This window comes from Setaria viridis, chromosome 5, assembly GCF_005286985.2.
Source record: "Setaria viridis chromosome 5, Setaria_viridis_v4.0, whole genome shotgun sequence".
NCBI lineage: Eukaryota > Viridiplantae > Streptophyta > Magnoliopsida > Poales > Poaceae > Setaria > Setaria viridis.
Genome location: NC_048267.2, coordinates 15,815,172 through 15,830,939, shown reverse-complemented (window position 1 = coordinate 15,830,939; position 15,768 = coordinate 15,815,172).

Here is a 15,768-nt window from a genome sequence, read left to right as displayed (position 1 = left end):
TTCAACCTCAATCTGGCACGGAAGAGGGTGGCTCCGATCCAGTGGTGGTCGAGACGTTCCTGCCGCGGTGTCTTCAAGAGCGACTGGATGAGGGAGTGGATGACTCCTCTTGATTGCCAGCCGCCTGGAGCCGTTGGCGTCGATGTAGTCCCAGATACTCTGGACTTCTGCAGGGATGTGGTCCCTGAGTTCTTCGTGGTGGGTTCTGATCAAGTCTCTATCCTCCTATGACAACGGTTCATCAGAGTGCATCATCTCGATCGCTCGTTCCAGTTCGGGACTAAAGCGTCTTGGCTGAAAAAAGGTCAAACAAACTCTCGACGTCAGGCGGGTCAGAGTGCTGAACTAAGGAATGAAGGGTGAAGGAAAGATCTCGTACCTGATTGATAGATGGAGAGGATAAGGAAGAAGACGAGGAAGACATCTTGGCAAAATAGTCCGATGATATGAGGACAAGCGGGGCGAATGACTCGGAAGCAATACGGGGCCTCGTACTTATAGAAAGAGAACGGGAAAGTTTGGTAAGATGCGTCCCATCGGAGTAAAAGGAGTAATAAATGAAAAGCCACCTCAAAGGATGGGTCAGAGTTTGGATTCATATGACCAAATGGACGAGAGACTTTAATGTTTTACAAAGCAACCAACACTTTTACAGTTCATCCCAGAAGGGCATTAATGGCCGCAATAGCTCGTTGCCTGACTTGATCGGCCGAGTCTAAAACTTGTTGGTCATCATCCGCCGATCCTGGGACTTCTGGCATGTGGCGATGAAGTCTGATTGCCTCGTGGGCCAGGTGTTGCCTCTCTTGCATCAGATCGGCGATGACAGAGGGGAGGTCTTGGAGTTTCTTCTCTTCAATGGCTAAGTCTTTGGTCACCTGCTCCATCTCCTTGGCGAGTTCCGCCCTCCGGCGCTTGAGGTGATCTATAGCACCAACGATTCCCGATCAGGAATTTTCAAGGAAGTGGATCCGGTGGTGTACCTCTTGGGCTCGGTGCTTGTAAGAGTCTTCCTCCTCATGAGCTTTAGCTAGATTAGCACGATCGGTCATATGACGCAAGGCTCTGAATATGAGGATCCGCATCGATTCGATGTATGCGGCTGGCGCCAGGGCTTCTTCCGCCTCCTCTAGGACTCGGCCGCTGATATCACTAAACAGCTGCCGAATCGGCGAGGCGTCCTCCACCAATCGGCCGATGTCTTCTTGGAGGAGGGTCTGTATGCTCTAAAGTTTGGCACGGATATCGTCAGGGACTGAGCTCAGGGTAACTTGACGTGAGGCAACCTCCTCGTCATTAGAAAGCGCGACCGCAAAGGAGAAGAGGCTGTTATTGGGAGTATCCTGTTCCTGCAAAAGAGTAAGAACGGAAAAATAGGTTAGCCGACGGTAATAGGAAATCGGCCGATTCAGGTGATAGATTCTTACTTCTTTGAGGTGGATTTCTTCTACTTGTGCCTACGGGAGTGCTGCCCTTGGTTCAGGAGCTAGTATGACTGGCTCATCAGAGGAGGAGGATTCGATGATTATTGGAGTTCTGCTCGGACCAGCCTCTTGGAAAGCTTCCCTGGCCGATGGCTGTTGAGAAGGTGCACTCGACGTGCCAAGAGCCTGCATCAGGATCGGTCAAGCTTTTGATTAAGTATTAAAAAAACTGAGTTAGGTGATTCTGTACCTCAGTGGGAGGAAGTACTTGTGCTCCGATTTCTGCTTGGTGCGCCGCTGATTGCTGCGGGGGCACTGGGGCATCTTGTGCGGCCTAATATAAAGAAGGAGTCAGTATTGGGAGAATACTCAGGAAGGCATGAAAACATGTTTACTTGAATGTCTTCTAGTAGTAGTGATGCAGCGGCCGCTCCGGCTTCTGTAGCAGCTTGGGGGTCAACCTCCTCGATGACCGGGAGAATCGACGCAACCAAAGATTCCGCCGATGCTGCCGCGGATGGATCGGCCGATTCCGTGCGGGCGCGCACTCGGTGGCTTGTCTTCTTTACGGCCTTCTTCGGCGTCTGCTTCAATCGGCCGGTGATGTCATCAATGGAGGGGGCGTGGTAGCCGATGAGGGGGAACTCCGTGTACGGATAATGATTCTCTATCGGCCGACCGCTCCGACTGCGTCTTGGAGGGAGTCGACTCTCAGACTATAAGGAAAATGAGAGTTAGTGGTATGAAAAGGAAAAAGGCATCAAAATCGGCTGAGGAAAAAATGGTACCTCTGCATTCGGATCAATGTTGTCGGGGTCCAGGGTGTTGCAGTATATCGCGGGGGATGCCCAGAAGAGATGCTGTTTCCATTCTGCCCACCATAGTTTGAACTGTTGGATAGCAAAAGGGGCCACTATCCAATTGGTCAGATCAATGGTGCTGGAGTTAGGCACCCGGTCGCATAGCCGGCTGTAATCAAGACCTTTGGTGAGCTCGTCCCGGAATTTTGCACGACTGGCGAAGAAAGCATAAATCGGCAGCTGACCCAAGCTGAACTGACGTGCCGCAATGGATGGGTTGTAAAACTCATAAGTAGGGGCGTCCTTCCCCAAGAAAAAATTCACCGTTAAGATCCCTGGCTTAATCAGATCATCCGTGAGGTCATCGTCAAAAGTGTTGGTCGTTGAGTCATAGCAAGGGGGGAGCTCGAAGAGTGGTTCTGATCTCTGGTACAGGAACCAGCTGGTGGTCTCCTCACTGAAGCCGTTGTAAAAGCATCTGAAGTGTTCGGCTACCTTGGTGGCGGTGAGCTAGCAACCAGAGAAAGCCGATGTTGCTTCACCAAAGGAGGTGCATCGACGCCGTACGGTGGGGTTTTCTACTGACTCAATGTTGGGGAAAGTCATGTGCTCCACCCGTTGCTGTGAGATCTTGCTCATATACAAATTGAGCCATAGATTAATGAACCACCAGGGGCCACCTGGATTTCCAATCAGCTCTCCCTTTGATAGTTTGACGCTGATTTGATGCAGCATGTTATAGGTCGATCCCAGCAGATGTTTCCCAAGGGGGACAGAGGCTCTTAGTGATAATGCTTCGGCTAGAGCCTGTGTGTTGGAGGACGGGTCAGCTGCTCTGCCGTAGAAGAGGTGTTTTTCCAACCACATCATCAAGAAGGCCGTGTATTCCCTCTCTGTAACTATCCCGGTCTTCATGTTGTTTTTGATGAACCCTTTCCACCCGCCGATTCCTTTTGTTTCTAGCCGATAGGTCGGCTTGACCAAATAACGGAAGGGGATATCAGGAGAAGAGATGTCAAGGCCGGTCAACATTACGACATCAGCTAGAGTGGGGGTCATGGGCCCATGTCCGAAAAGAAACACGTTGAGAGCGTCGGACCAAAAATAGGAGGCTGCTATCACTAAGGGTTCATTCCTTTCCATCTGGGACAGAGACAGATCGATGCACTGGCTGATTTTTCGCTCATCCCATTGAACTCTCTTAGAGTTGTCTATCCTTTGATACCACTCTTTCCAGCCGGGGGTTTTATTCGGCCATGATCTGAAAGTGCCTGACCAATGATCTAAATCCATGGTCGACTGCTTAAATGGAATCCTATGGGTTTCCATGTTGATTAAATCAGTTGGGTCTGGGTTTCCCATAGGGCCTAGACAGATGAGACTGGGGGTTTCGGTAAGGTGAATAGTGATTTGGTGTCTAACCGCCTAAAAAAGGTAAAGAGGGAAGAATTAAGAATGGATTTAAAACAGATGCCTGGACGGTAAAGGTAAAAATAAAAGTTCCGGGTAAATACCTCTGGGATGAAAGTCATCGTCACTGACGGGATTGCTCGTGGAGCTACCACCACCGAAGCCGTCGTTGGAGTCTCTATCACCGATGGGGCTACTGCTGCCGTCGATGGAGCTGCTGCCGCTGCCGCTGGAGCCGCCGCCGGGGTCTCTATTGCTAGTGAAGTTCCTGATGGCACCGCCATTGGGGAGATGGTGTAGAATGTGGATGAAAAGGGGTCGCCGGAGGAGGTAATTGGAAGCCAAAGAGGCGCTGGAGGAAGATGGAAACTAGTGCGCTGAGAAAGGAAGTTACTGGCTTGTGAAGAAGGAGTGCGGAACGTGCCAGTATTTAAGGACGGTCTGAGGAGGGGTAAAGGCGGGATTTGTACCACTCCGTCTACATGATTTTCGGGGGAGTGGTTGTCTCAGGCGTCCGTTTTGAAAAGATTGCAATCATCAGGCAGAAGACCGCGAAACGGAAGGATATTTTTAATGCATTTGTTTCGGAGGGGAAGTTGAAAAGGAATTTCAAAGTAAAGATTATGTTTTACTCCAAAATTGGGAGGCATGTGTTGACGCCAGATTTTGACACGTATGGAATCAGCGTCAAGGAGGAAAGGATTGGTCAATATGGCAAGTTAAAAGGTCACGATTGGGAATCGGCCGATTGGTGCTACAGTTGGAGATCAACCGATTGACGCTACAGTATTCTGATGGATAGAGTTGGTAGAGATCGACCGATTGAAAGGCTGGAGCAATTGGACTAATATGGGCTTAAAGTGAATCAGAAAGAGAAGACGAAGGAGGATTGGCCTGCAGGACTGCAAAGACAAACTCCGATACGAGTTGTACTTGTAAATATTCATTTTCGTTTAAAATTAGAGATAGATCCTAGTCGGTTAGGAAATTGGTTGTAACAGGCTATAAATAGCCATCTTTAGAGATCTGTAAACAACACAACAATCTACTATTTCCTCGTACTTTACTTTCACGAGTTCGTACGAGTTGGCAGGACTGCATCGACACGATCTCCGGCCGATTCTGTAAGTTTCATTTATCGAGTAATATCTAAGCTTTAACTTCGGGCGCATCGCTATCGTTTCGTTTAGATTTATTCACTAGTTATTGATATTTACTAGAATTCTAGGTTTTACCTGTTGTTCTAGTTTTATCACCAGTTATCCAGCTTGAGATTAGAACTGTCGGCTTGATTATCGTTATTTTCATTCACTATCTTTACATAGCCGATTAGATCTATTTCAAGTGTTTCTCCTGTCGCGTTATCTAGTTTACTCTAGTAGTTTTCTTCATAATTGCTACGTGGTTGTCAGCTGCATCATAGCCGATTATCTTTTTATAGCAAATCGGCCGATTCGCTGATACGCTTCCTCAAGATCGGAACCTTAGCCGATCGCAACCCCTGGAATTTGACATGCTTCTTCCTTGCCAATCAACATGTCAGATTCGCTGGCACACCACGCGAACCGCACCAGGGCGATCACCCGAATAGGAGCTAAGCAGATTCTCCCGGGTCGTGTGTCCGACGCTAAGAGTCAATCGGCAGACTTTTAGCGCCAACAGGTCTATTGGGGTAGATTGGATGCGTTGGTTGCGAAAAAAATCCGTCGAAAGTTTGTTACCCGGAAACAATGCTTTCAGGTACCAAAACACACCTGTTTCGCATTGTTTTTCTTGCACCAGCGAAATACTTCAAAACACTCCCAAACATGTTCTAGGCTGTAGTAGGGTAGATTGGATGCGATCATTACAAAAAAATCCGTCTAAAGTTCGCTAGCCTAAAACAGTGCATTCGGGTACCGAAACGCACCCATTTTGCATCATTTTTTGTGAAGTGGCAAAGTGTTCCAAAACACTCCCAAACATGTTCTAGGGTCTATTGGGATAGATTCAATGCTTTCTTCGCTAAAACATTCGTTTGAAGTTCGCTACCCTAAGACGGTGCATTCGGGTATCGAAACAAACCCGTTTCGCATCATTTTTCGTGCAGTAGAGAAATGCTCCAAGACTTTCCCAAACATGTTTTAGGGTGTAATGGGGTATACTAAATGCGTTCGTTGCGAAAAAAAATCCGTTGGAAGTTCGCTAGCCTAAAATAGTGCATTAGGGTACCGAAACGCACCTGTTTCGCATCGTTTCTCGTGTAGTAGCGAAATGGTTCAAAACATTGCCAATCATGTTCTAGGGTTATTGGGGTAGATTGAATGCATTCGTTGCGAAAAAAATCAAAATTTCGCTACCTGGAAACAGTGCATTCGGGTACTGAAATGCACCCGTTTCGCATCATTTCTCGTGCAGTAGCAAAATGTTCCAAAACACTCCCAAAAATGTTCTAGGGTCTATAGGGGTAGATTGGATGCGTTCGTTGAAAATTAGTGCATTCGGGTTACGAAAGCACCCATTTCGCATAGTTTATCGTGTAGTACTGAAATGCTTCAAAACACTTCCAAAAATGTTCTAGGGTCTATTGCGGTAGATCTGATACGTTCGTTGCAAAAAAATCCATCGAAACTTTGCTATGTGGAAATGGTGCATTCGGGTACCGAAACGCACCCATTTGGCATCATTTTTCGTGCAGTAGAGAAAGGCTCCAAAACACTGCCAAAATCATTCTGAAGTTCACTACCCTAAAATAGTGCATTCGGGTGCCGAAATGTACCTAGTTCGCTTCGTTTCTTGTGCAGTAGGGAAATGTTTCAAAAAACTCTGAAACTTGTTCTAGGGTCTATTGGGGTAGATTGAGTGCGTTCATTGCGAAAAAATCTGTCGGAAGTTTGCTACCCGGAAACAGTGCATTCGGGTACCGAAACGCACCCGTTTAGCATCATTTTTCGTGCAGTATCGAAATCCTCCAAGACACTCCTAGAAATGTTCTAGGGTCTAATGGGGTTGATTGGATGCATTCGTTGTGAAAAAATACGTCGGAAGTTTGCTACCCGGAAGGATTGCATTCGGGTAGCGAAATGCATCCATTTCACATCATTTTTCATGTAGTAGAGAAATGCTTCAAAACACTCTCAAACATGTTCTAGCGTCTATTGGGGCAGATTGGATGCATTCGTTGTGAAAAAATCCACCTTAAGTTCGCTACCCTAAAAGAGTGCATTCAGATACCGAAACGCACCTGTTTCGCATCGTTTCTCATGCAGTAGCGAAATGGTTCAAAACACTACCAATCATGTTCTAGGGTTATGGGGTAGATTTAAAGCGTTCGTTGCGAAAAAAATCCATCAAAAGTTTGCTACGCGGACACAGTGCATTAAGGTACCGAAAGACACCTGTTTCCCATCGTTTTTCATGCCGTAGCGAAATGCTACAAAACACTCCCAAACATGTTCTAGGGTCTCGTGGGGTAGATTGGATGCGTTCGTTGCGAAAAAAATCCGTCGGAAGTTCGCTACCCTAAAATAGTGCATTCAAGTACCAAAATGCAACCGTTTTGCATCATTTTTCGTGCAGTATCGAAATCCTCCAAGACACTCCCAGAAATGTTCCAGGGTCTAATGGGGTTGATTGGATGTGTTCATTGTGATAAAATACGTCGGAAGTTTGCTACCCGGAAAGACTGCATTCGGGTAGCGAAATGCACCCATTTCACATCATTTTTCATGCAGTAGCAAAATGCTTCAAAACACTTTCCTACATGTTCTAGGGTCTATTGGGGTAGATTGGATGCGTTCGTTGCGAAAAAATCCACCTTTAGTTCGCTACCCTAAAACAGTGCATTCAGATACCGAAACACACCCGTTTCGCGTCGTTTCTCGTGCAGTAGCAAAATGGTTCAAAACACTGCCAATCATGTTCTAGGGTCTATTGGGGTAGATTGGGTGCGTTCGTTACGAAAATAGACATTACAAGTGCGCTAGCCGGAAATAGTATATTTGGGTATCGAAACGCACCCATTTGGCATCTTTTTTCGTGCAGTAGAGAAAGGCTCCAAAACACTCCCAAACATGTTCTGGGGTCTATTGGGGTAGATTGGAAATGTTCGTTGTGAAAAAGTCGGTTTGAAGTTCACTACCCTAAAATAGTGCATTCGGATACCAAAACGTACCTGTTTCGGTTCGTTTCTCGTGCAGTAGCGAAATGTTCCAAAAAACTCCCAAACATGTTATAGGGTCTATTGGGGTAGATTGGGTGCGTTCGTTGTGAAAAAATCCATCGAAAGTTCGCTACCATAAAACAGAGCATTTGGGTATCGAAACGCATCTGTTTCGCATCATTTTTCGTGCAGTAGCAAAATGATTCAAAACCCTCCCAAACATGTCCTAGGGCCCATTGGGGTAGATTGGATGCATTTGTTGCGAAAAATATCCACCATAAGTTCGCTACCCTGAAAAAGTGCAGTCGAGTACCAAAACGCACCCGTCTCGCATCGTTTCTCATGGAGTAGTGAAACACTCCAAAACACTCCCAAACATTTTCTAGGGACTATTGGGGTAGAGTGGATTCTTTCGTTGAGAAAATATCTGTCTGAAGCTCGCTACCCTAAAACAGTGCATTCGGGTATTCAAACATACCCATTTCACATCGTTTTTCGTGCAGTAGCAAAATGCTCGAAAATAGTCTTAAACATGTTCTAGGGTCTATTGGGGTAGATTGGATGCGTTCGCTGAAAAAAAATCCGTCGAAAGTTCACTACGTGGAATTAGTGCACTCGGGTAATGAAATGCAACCATTTCGCATAGTTTATCGTGCAGTAGCGAAATGCTACATAACACTCCCCAAAATGTTCTACGGTCTATTGTGGTAGATTGGACACGTTCATTGCAAAAAAATTCATCAAAAATTCCCTACCCGTTTCTCATCGTTTTAGGGTGTACTAGGGTAGACTGGATGCGAAAAAATCCGTCGGAAGTTCGCTGCCCTAAAACTGTGTATTCGGGTACCGAAACACACCTGTTTCGTAACGTTTTTCTTGTATTACTGAAATGCTCCAAAACACTCCTAAGCATGTTGTAGGGTCTATTGGGGTAGATTGGATGCGTTCGTTGCAAAAAAAATCCTTCGGAAGTTCGCTACCCGGAAACAATGCATTCGGGTACCAAAACGCACCCATTTCGCATCGTTTTTCGTGTAGTAGTGAAATTCTCCAAAACAGTCCCAAACATGTTCTAGAGTCCAATGGGATAGATTGGATGCGTTCGTTGCGAAAAAATCTGTCTGAAGGTCAGTACCCAGAATTAGTACATTCGGCTACCAAAATGCATCCGTTTCGCACCGTTTATCGTGCAGTAGCAAATTGCTCCAAAAGACTCCCAAAAAAGTTCTAGAGTCTATTGGGGTAGATTTGATGCGTTTGTTGTGAAAACAGCCATTAGAAGTGCGCTACCCGGAAATAGTGCATTTGGGTATCGAAACGCACCCATTTGACATCATTTTTCGTGCAGTAGAGAAAGGCTCCAAAACACTCCCAAACATGTTTTAGGGTCTATTGGGGTAAATTGGATGCATTCGTTGTGAAAAAATCGGTCTGAAGTTCACTACCCTAAAATAGTGCATTCGGGTACCGAAACGTATTTGTTTCGGTTTGTTTCTCGTGTAGTAGCGAAATGTTCCGAAACACTCCCAAATTTGTTCTAGGGTCTATTGGGGTAGATTGGGTGCGTTCGTTGTGAAAAATTCATGGAAAGTTCGCTACCATAAAACAATGCATTTTGATACCGAAACGCATCCATTTCGCATCATTTTTCGTGCAGTAGCAAAATGATTCAAAACCCTCCCAAACATGTCCTAGGGTCTATTGGGGTAGATTGGATGCTTTTGTTGCGAAAAATATCCACCTTAAGTTGGCTACCCTGAAACAGTGCATTCGAGTACCAAAACGCACCTATCTCGTATCATTTCTCATGCAGTAGTGAAATGCTCGGAAACACTCCCAAACATTTTCTAGGGACTATAGGGGTAGATTGGATTCTTTCGTTGAGAAAATATCTGTCGGAAGCTCGATACCCTAAAACAGTGCATTAGGGTACCGAAACACACCCGCTTCGCATCGTTTTTCATGCAGCAGCAAAATGCTCCAAAACAGTCTTAAACATGTTGTAGGGTCTATTGGGGTAGATTGGATGCGTTCGTTGAAAAAAATCCGTCGAAAATTCACTACGTAGAATTAGTGCACTCGAGTAACGAAATGCACCCGTTTCGCATGGTTTATCGTGCAGTAGTGAAATGCTACATAACACTCCCAAAAATGTTCTAGGGTCTATTGCGGTAGATTGGACACGTTCATTGTGAAAAAATCCGTCGAAAGTTCCCTACCCCTTTCTCATCATTTTAGGGTGTACTAGGGTAGACTGGATGCGAAAAAATTCCGTCGGAAGTTCGCTGCCCTAAAACTGTGTATTCGGGTACCAAAACACACCCGTTTCGCAACCTTTTTCTTGTAGTAGTGAAATGCTCCAAAACACTCCCAAGCATGTTGTAGGGTCTATTGGGGTAGATTAGATGCATTCATTGCGAAAAAAATCCATCGGAAGTTCGCTACCCGGAAACAATGCATTCGGGTACCAAAATGCACCCATTTCGCATCGTTTTTCGTCTAGAAGTGAAAGTCTCCAAAACACTCCCAAACATGTTCTAGGGTCTTGTGGGATATATTGGATGCGTTCGTTGCGAAAAAAATCTGTCTGTAGTTCGCTACCCTAAAACTGTGCATTCGGGTACCGAAACGCACCCATGTCGCATCAATTTTCGTGTAGTAGCAAAATGATCCAAAACACTCCCAAACATGTTCTAGGGTCTATTGGGGTAGAGTGGATGCGTTCATTGTGAAAAAATCCATTGGAAGTTCGCTACCCTAAAACAGTGCATTCAATTACCGAAATGCACCCGTTTCGCATCATTTTTCGTACAATAGCAAAATCCTCCAAGACACTCCCAGAAATGTTCCAGGGTCTAATCGGGTTGACTGTATGTGTTCGTTGCGAAATAATACATCGGAAGTTCGCTACCCGGAAAGACTGCATTGGGGTAGCAAAACGCACCTATTTCAAATCGTTTTTCGTGTAGTAGCAAAATGTTCCAAAACACTCCCAAACATGTTCTAGGGTCCATTGGGGTAGATTCAAGGCGTTCGTTGCGAAAAAATCCGTCGGAAGTTTGCTCCCCAAAAACAGTGCATTCGGGTACCGAAACGCACCCGTTTCATATCATTTTTTGTGCAGTAGCGAAATGCTCCAAAACACTCCAAAAATTGTTCTAGGGTCTATTGGGGTAGATTGGATGCGTTCGTTGAAAAAAAAATCCGTCGAAAGTTCGCTACCCTAAAACAGTGCATTCGGGTACCGAAACGCACCCGTTCCACATCATTTTTTGTGCAATCACGAAATCCTCCAAGACACTCCTAGAAATGTTCCAGGGTCTAATAGGGTTTACTAGATGCGTTCGTTGCGAAAAAATATGTCGGAAGTTCGCTACCCGGAAAGACTACGTTCGGGCAGCGAAACGCACCCATTTCACATCGTTTTTCGTGCAGTACCAAAATGCTCCAAAACACTCTCAAACATGTTCTAGGGTCTATTGGGGTAGATTCGATGCATTCGTTGTGAAAAAATCCACCTTAAGTTCGCTACCCTAAAACAGTGCATTCGGGTACTGAAATGCACCCGTTTCGCATCGTTTCTCGTGTAGTAGTGAAATGCTTCAAAACACTCCCAAACATGTTCTAGGGTCTAGTGGGGTATATTGGATGCGTTCGTTGCGAAAAAATTTGTCTGAAGTTCGCTACCCTAAAACAATGCATTCAGGTACCGAAACACACCCGTTTCACATCGTTTTTCGAGCAGTAGTGAAATGCTCCAAAATAGTCTTAAACATGTTCTGGGGTCTATAGGGGTAGATTCGATGCGTTCGTTGCAAAAAAAATCCATCGAAAGTTCACTACCTTGAATTAGTGCATTCGGGTAATGAAATGCACCTAATTCGCATAGTTTATCGTGCAGTAGTGAAATGCCCCAAAACACTCCCAAAAATATTTTATTGTCTATTGCGGTAGATTGGACACGTTCGTTACGAAAAAATCCATCGGAAGTTCGCTACCCGGAAATAATACATTCGGCTACCGAAACGCACCCATTTGGCACGTTTTTCGTACAGTAGTGAAATGCTCTAAGACACTCCCAAGCATATTCTAGGGTCTATTGGGGTAGATTGGACGCGATCGTTGCGAAAAAATCCATCTGAAGTTCGTTACCCTAAAATAGTGCATTTGGGTACCAAAACGTACCTGTTTCGCATCATTTCTCGTGCAGGAGTGAAATGTTCCAAAACACTCCCAAACATGTTCTAGGGTCTATTGGGGTAGATTGGATGTGTTCGTTGCGAAAAAATCCACCTAAAGTTCGCTACCCTAAAACAGTGCATTCAAATACCGAAACGCACCCATTTCCCATCGTTTTTCATGCTGTAGCAAAATGCTGCAAAACACTCACAAACATGTTCTAGGGTCTAGTGAGCTAGATTGGATGCGTTCGTTGCGAAAAAAAATCCATCAAAAGTTCGCTACCCGAAAATAGTGCATTCGGGTACCGAAACGCACCCATTTCACCTCGTTTCTCATGCAGTGCGAAATGATCCAAAACACTTCCAAACATGTTCTAGGATCTATTGGGGTAGATTGGATGCGTTCATTGCAAAAAAAACCGTTGAAAGTTCGCTACCCTAAAACAGTGCATTCGGTTATCGAAACGCACCTGTTTTGCATCATTTTTCGTGCAGTATCGAAATCCTCCAAGACACTCCTAGAAATGTTCCAGGGTCTAATGGGGTTGATTAGATGTGTTCCTAGAATTGCACCCGTTTTGCATCGTTTCTCATGTTGTAGCGAAATGTTCCAAAACACTCCCAAACATGTTCTAGGGTCTATTGGGGTAGATTGGATGCTTTCTGAGAGACCATGTTTACATGTGCCTTGGTCTATTTGTGATGAGTGATTGACTAGATGATTTGAGGCTTTACCGGTTGAGTCCATATTCCATATACACTTGATTATGCTAACGTCTAACCGAAGGTGTGAGTTGTGTTGCAGTGTTTGTATAAAATATATCTTGTGTATTGTGTCTCCTAGCTTGTGATGTGCAGGTGTAGGATGCGACATGGCGGTCGACCGTATGAGGTGAAGGTCAAGCGAAAGGTTCATGCCATGTACTAGGGCTGTGAAGGGTGGACACAAGTAGGCTTGGACCCAGGGACCCAAGGAGTCCGAGCGGTGCCATGGGCGATCCACATGGTGCACGGAAGAGCAAGAGTACACGGACGGGATGGAGATGGCGTCGGTCAAGTCAAGCGGGATGGAGGCGAGTCGAGTAGGCAGCCCGGGAGCCGGGAGCGAAAGACTTGGTGGCGTCGAAGGCTTGGCGGAGGCCGGACACGCGTCAACATCGGTGAGTCAAGTCGTGCGTGGCGTGCAAGAGGGTTCGACCGGTTTGACCTCATAACCAAGGGTGAATCACGCTTTGCGGGGCATGCGAGAGGGTTTGACCGGTTTGGTCTCGAAACTAGGGATGAGTCATGCCTGCGGGGTGTGCAAGAGGGTTTGACCGGTTTGGCCTCAAAACCGGGGGATGAGTCTAGTGCGGCTAGATGGCGTCGAATCGGAGGATGCGTGGTACCATCGCGAAGCTTGTGTCGAGGCGAAGCTAAGTCGTGAAGGCGTTGGGTCCGTCCGATGAACGAAGAAAAAGTTGGACGGTTTTGCCCTTAGGGGGTTTGGAATTGTATGCATGATGTAAGGGCAACTTGGGAATAACCAAGTACCTATATATATGAGGGATGGCTGGTTGGGGCAGCCATCCCTTTGGTTGATTTGGTAGAGGTTTTCTCATTTTGTTTGTGAGAGCCTTTGGTAGAGGGAGAGAGGGGAGAGAGCAGTGGATCTTTGTGTTGATCTTTTTGCCATGCAAGCTTTGTTAGTGCTTAGGATTGGCTTGTGACCGGACATGGTGGAGTAATCCAACAATCAATTTCGTGCTCAATTGCTTCACCTTCTCAAGATCTGAATTTTTTTTCCTATTTTCGAAACATTTTTGGGTGAATTTTTGGATCTCGTGATTGGCAACATTTTGGGGTGTTTCTCTCAGGGAAAATTGGTGCTAGGACATGTGCAAGAACATCTAGGATGATGCCCTAGCAAACCCATGCACGAGCACCTCGGATTTTGAGATTTTCCGAAAATCCCCTTCTTGTGCCCTTCTCCAAATCCCATGGAATCTTGTGACCAATTTGTGAGATTTTTGACCTGAAACTTTGAGAATACCTTTAGTATGTTTTTTTGAGTCTATGGTTCAAATTTCGTGATTTTTGGAGGTCGTTTGATCGAGATTTAGATTTTTCTTCCCTCTTCATGAAGGCTGATTTTTGGGATTCCAGAATATTCCGGAAATTTTCGGACCTCCGGAAAAGTTTTTCCGGAAATCTCCGCAAGTTTGGAATTTTCAAAATACTTCTTCCGAGACTCATTTGGACTATTTCTTACTTCCGCTGTTATCAATTTGGGTTTCTAGCATCATTCCTAGGTCCATTAGCTCGTTCATAGCTAAGTGGACTTGATTTTGCTAGAGGAGAGGGTTTGGGGTTCTTAACCGAGGTTTTTGAACAAAATTTGAATCGGCTCCCATTCATCCCCCTCTGGTCACCTTTACGGTCCGTCACTTTCGTTGTGGAAAAATCCGTCTAAAGTTCGCTACCCTAAAACAGTGCATTCGGGTACCGAAACATACCCGTTTCGCATCATTTTTCGTGCAGTAGCGAAATGCTCCAAAACACTCCCAAACATGTTCTAGGGTCTACTGGGATAGATTAGATGCATTCGTTGCAAGAAAAAATCCATCAGAAGTTCACTACCCAGAATTAGTGCATTCGGGTACCGAAATGCACCCATTTCGCATTGTTTATCGTGCAGTAGCGAAATGCTCCAAAGCACTCCCAAAAATGTTCTAGGGTCTATTGGGGTAGATTGGATGCGTTCATTTCAGAAACATCCATCGGAAGTTCGCTATCCGGAAACAACACATTCGGTTACCGAAACGCACCCATTTGGTATTGTTTTTTGTGGAGTAGCGAAAGGCTCCAAAACACTCCCAAAAAAGTTCTAGGTTTTGTTGGGGTAGATTGGATGCGTTCATTGTGAAAAAATCCGTTTGAAGTTCGCTACCCTAAAATAGTGCATTCGGGTATCGAAACACACCCATTTCGCATCGTTTCTCGTGCAGTGCTGAAACGTTCCAAAACACTCCCAAACATGTTCTAGGGTCTATTAGGGTAGATTGATGTGTTCGTTGCGAAAAAAATTGTTAAGCTTCTCCTTGACGGTGTCCTTGTGCGTCATCCAGTTGAGCTGCAGCTTAAACTACTGGAACACGCCCAAAGAGGTGACGTCGTGGCCGTTCCAGAGGATCCCCCCGCCGAGAGCCGCGATAAGACTGCCAGCATGCGGAGTTTGGTCCTACCGGAGCCATTGGCATTGGTGAGGATGAGGGCCGTACTGTCGTGGACGTTGAGGTTGATGTCCCGGAGCACCGTCTGCGCATTCCGCATGCACGAGACGTTGTTGAGCAGGAGCCACAGTAGTGGGGGCGGAGTGGCGGCATCTGGCCGAGTGGTCAGGTGGCTCGAGAGCTGGTGAGTCGGTTGGAGGTGGATAGACGCACACGGTGAGGTGGGTGGCCCCAGGGTGGAGGCGGTGGTGATGGTTAGGGGAGTGTGGCGGCGCGCGGAAAGGCTGTGTGGGAGGGCTGCTGAGAGGAGTGAGGGAGGTGTTGGGCCGTGCGGATTGTGCAGTCCCCGAGTTGGTTGGTTATGGCTGAGCTCATTGAAGTTTGGTAACTAGGCCTAGAGTCGGGATGGTAATTGGGTCACCTTCTCCCAAATCATTAACATTTTTGCAATTTTATGATTTGAGAAGAAGCAAACTCTTGACACAAGGATTTATCACGTGGTATCGGTAAGCACTAAGCCACCACTAGTCCACGTTGTTGAAGCACTCGCACAAGAGTATTGCTTCCCGATCACCAAGTCTCTCGCAAGGTGCTTCCTCC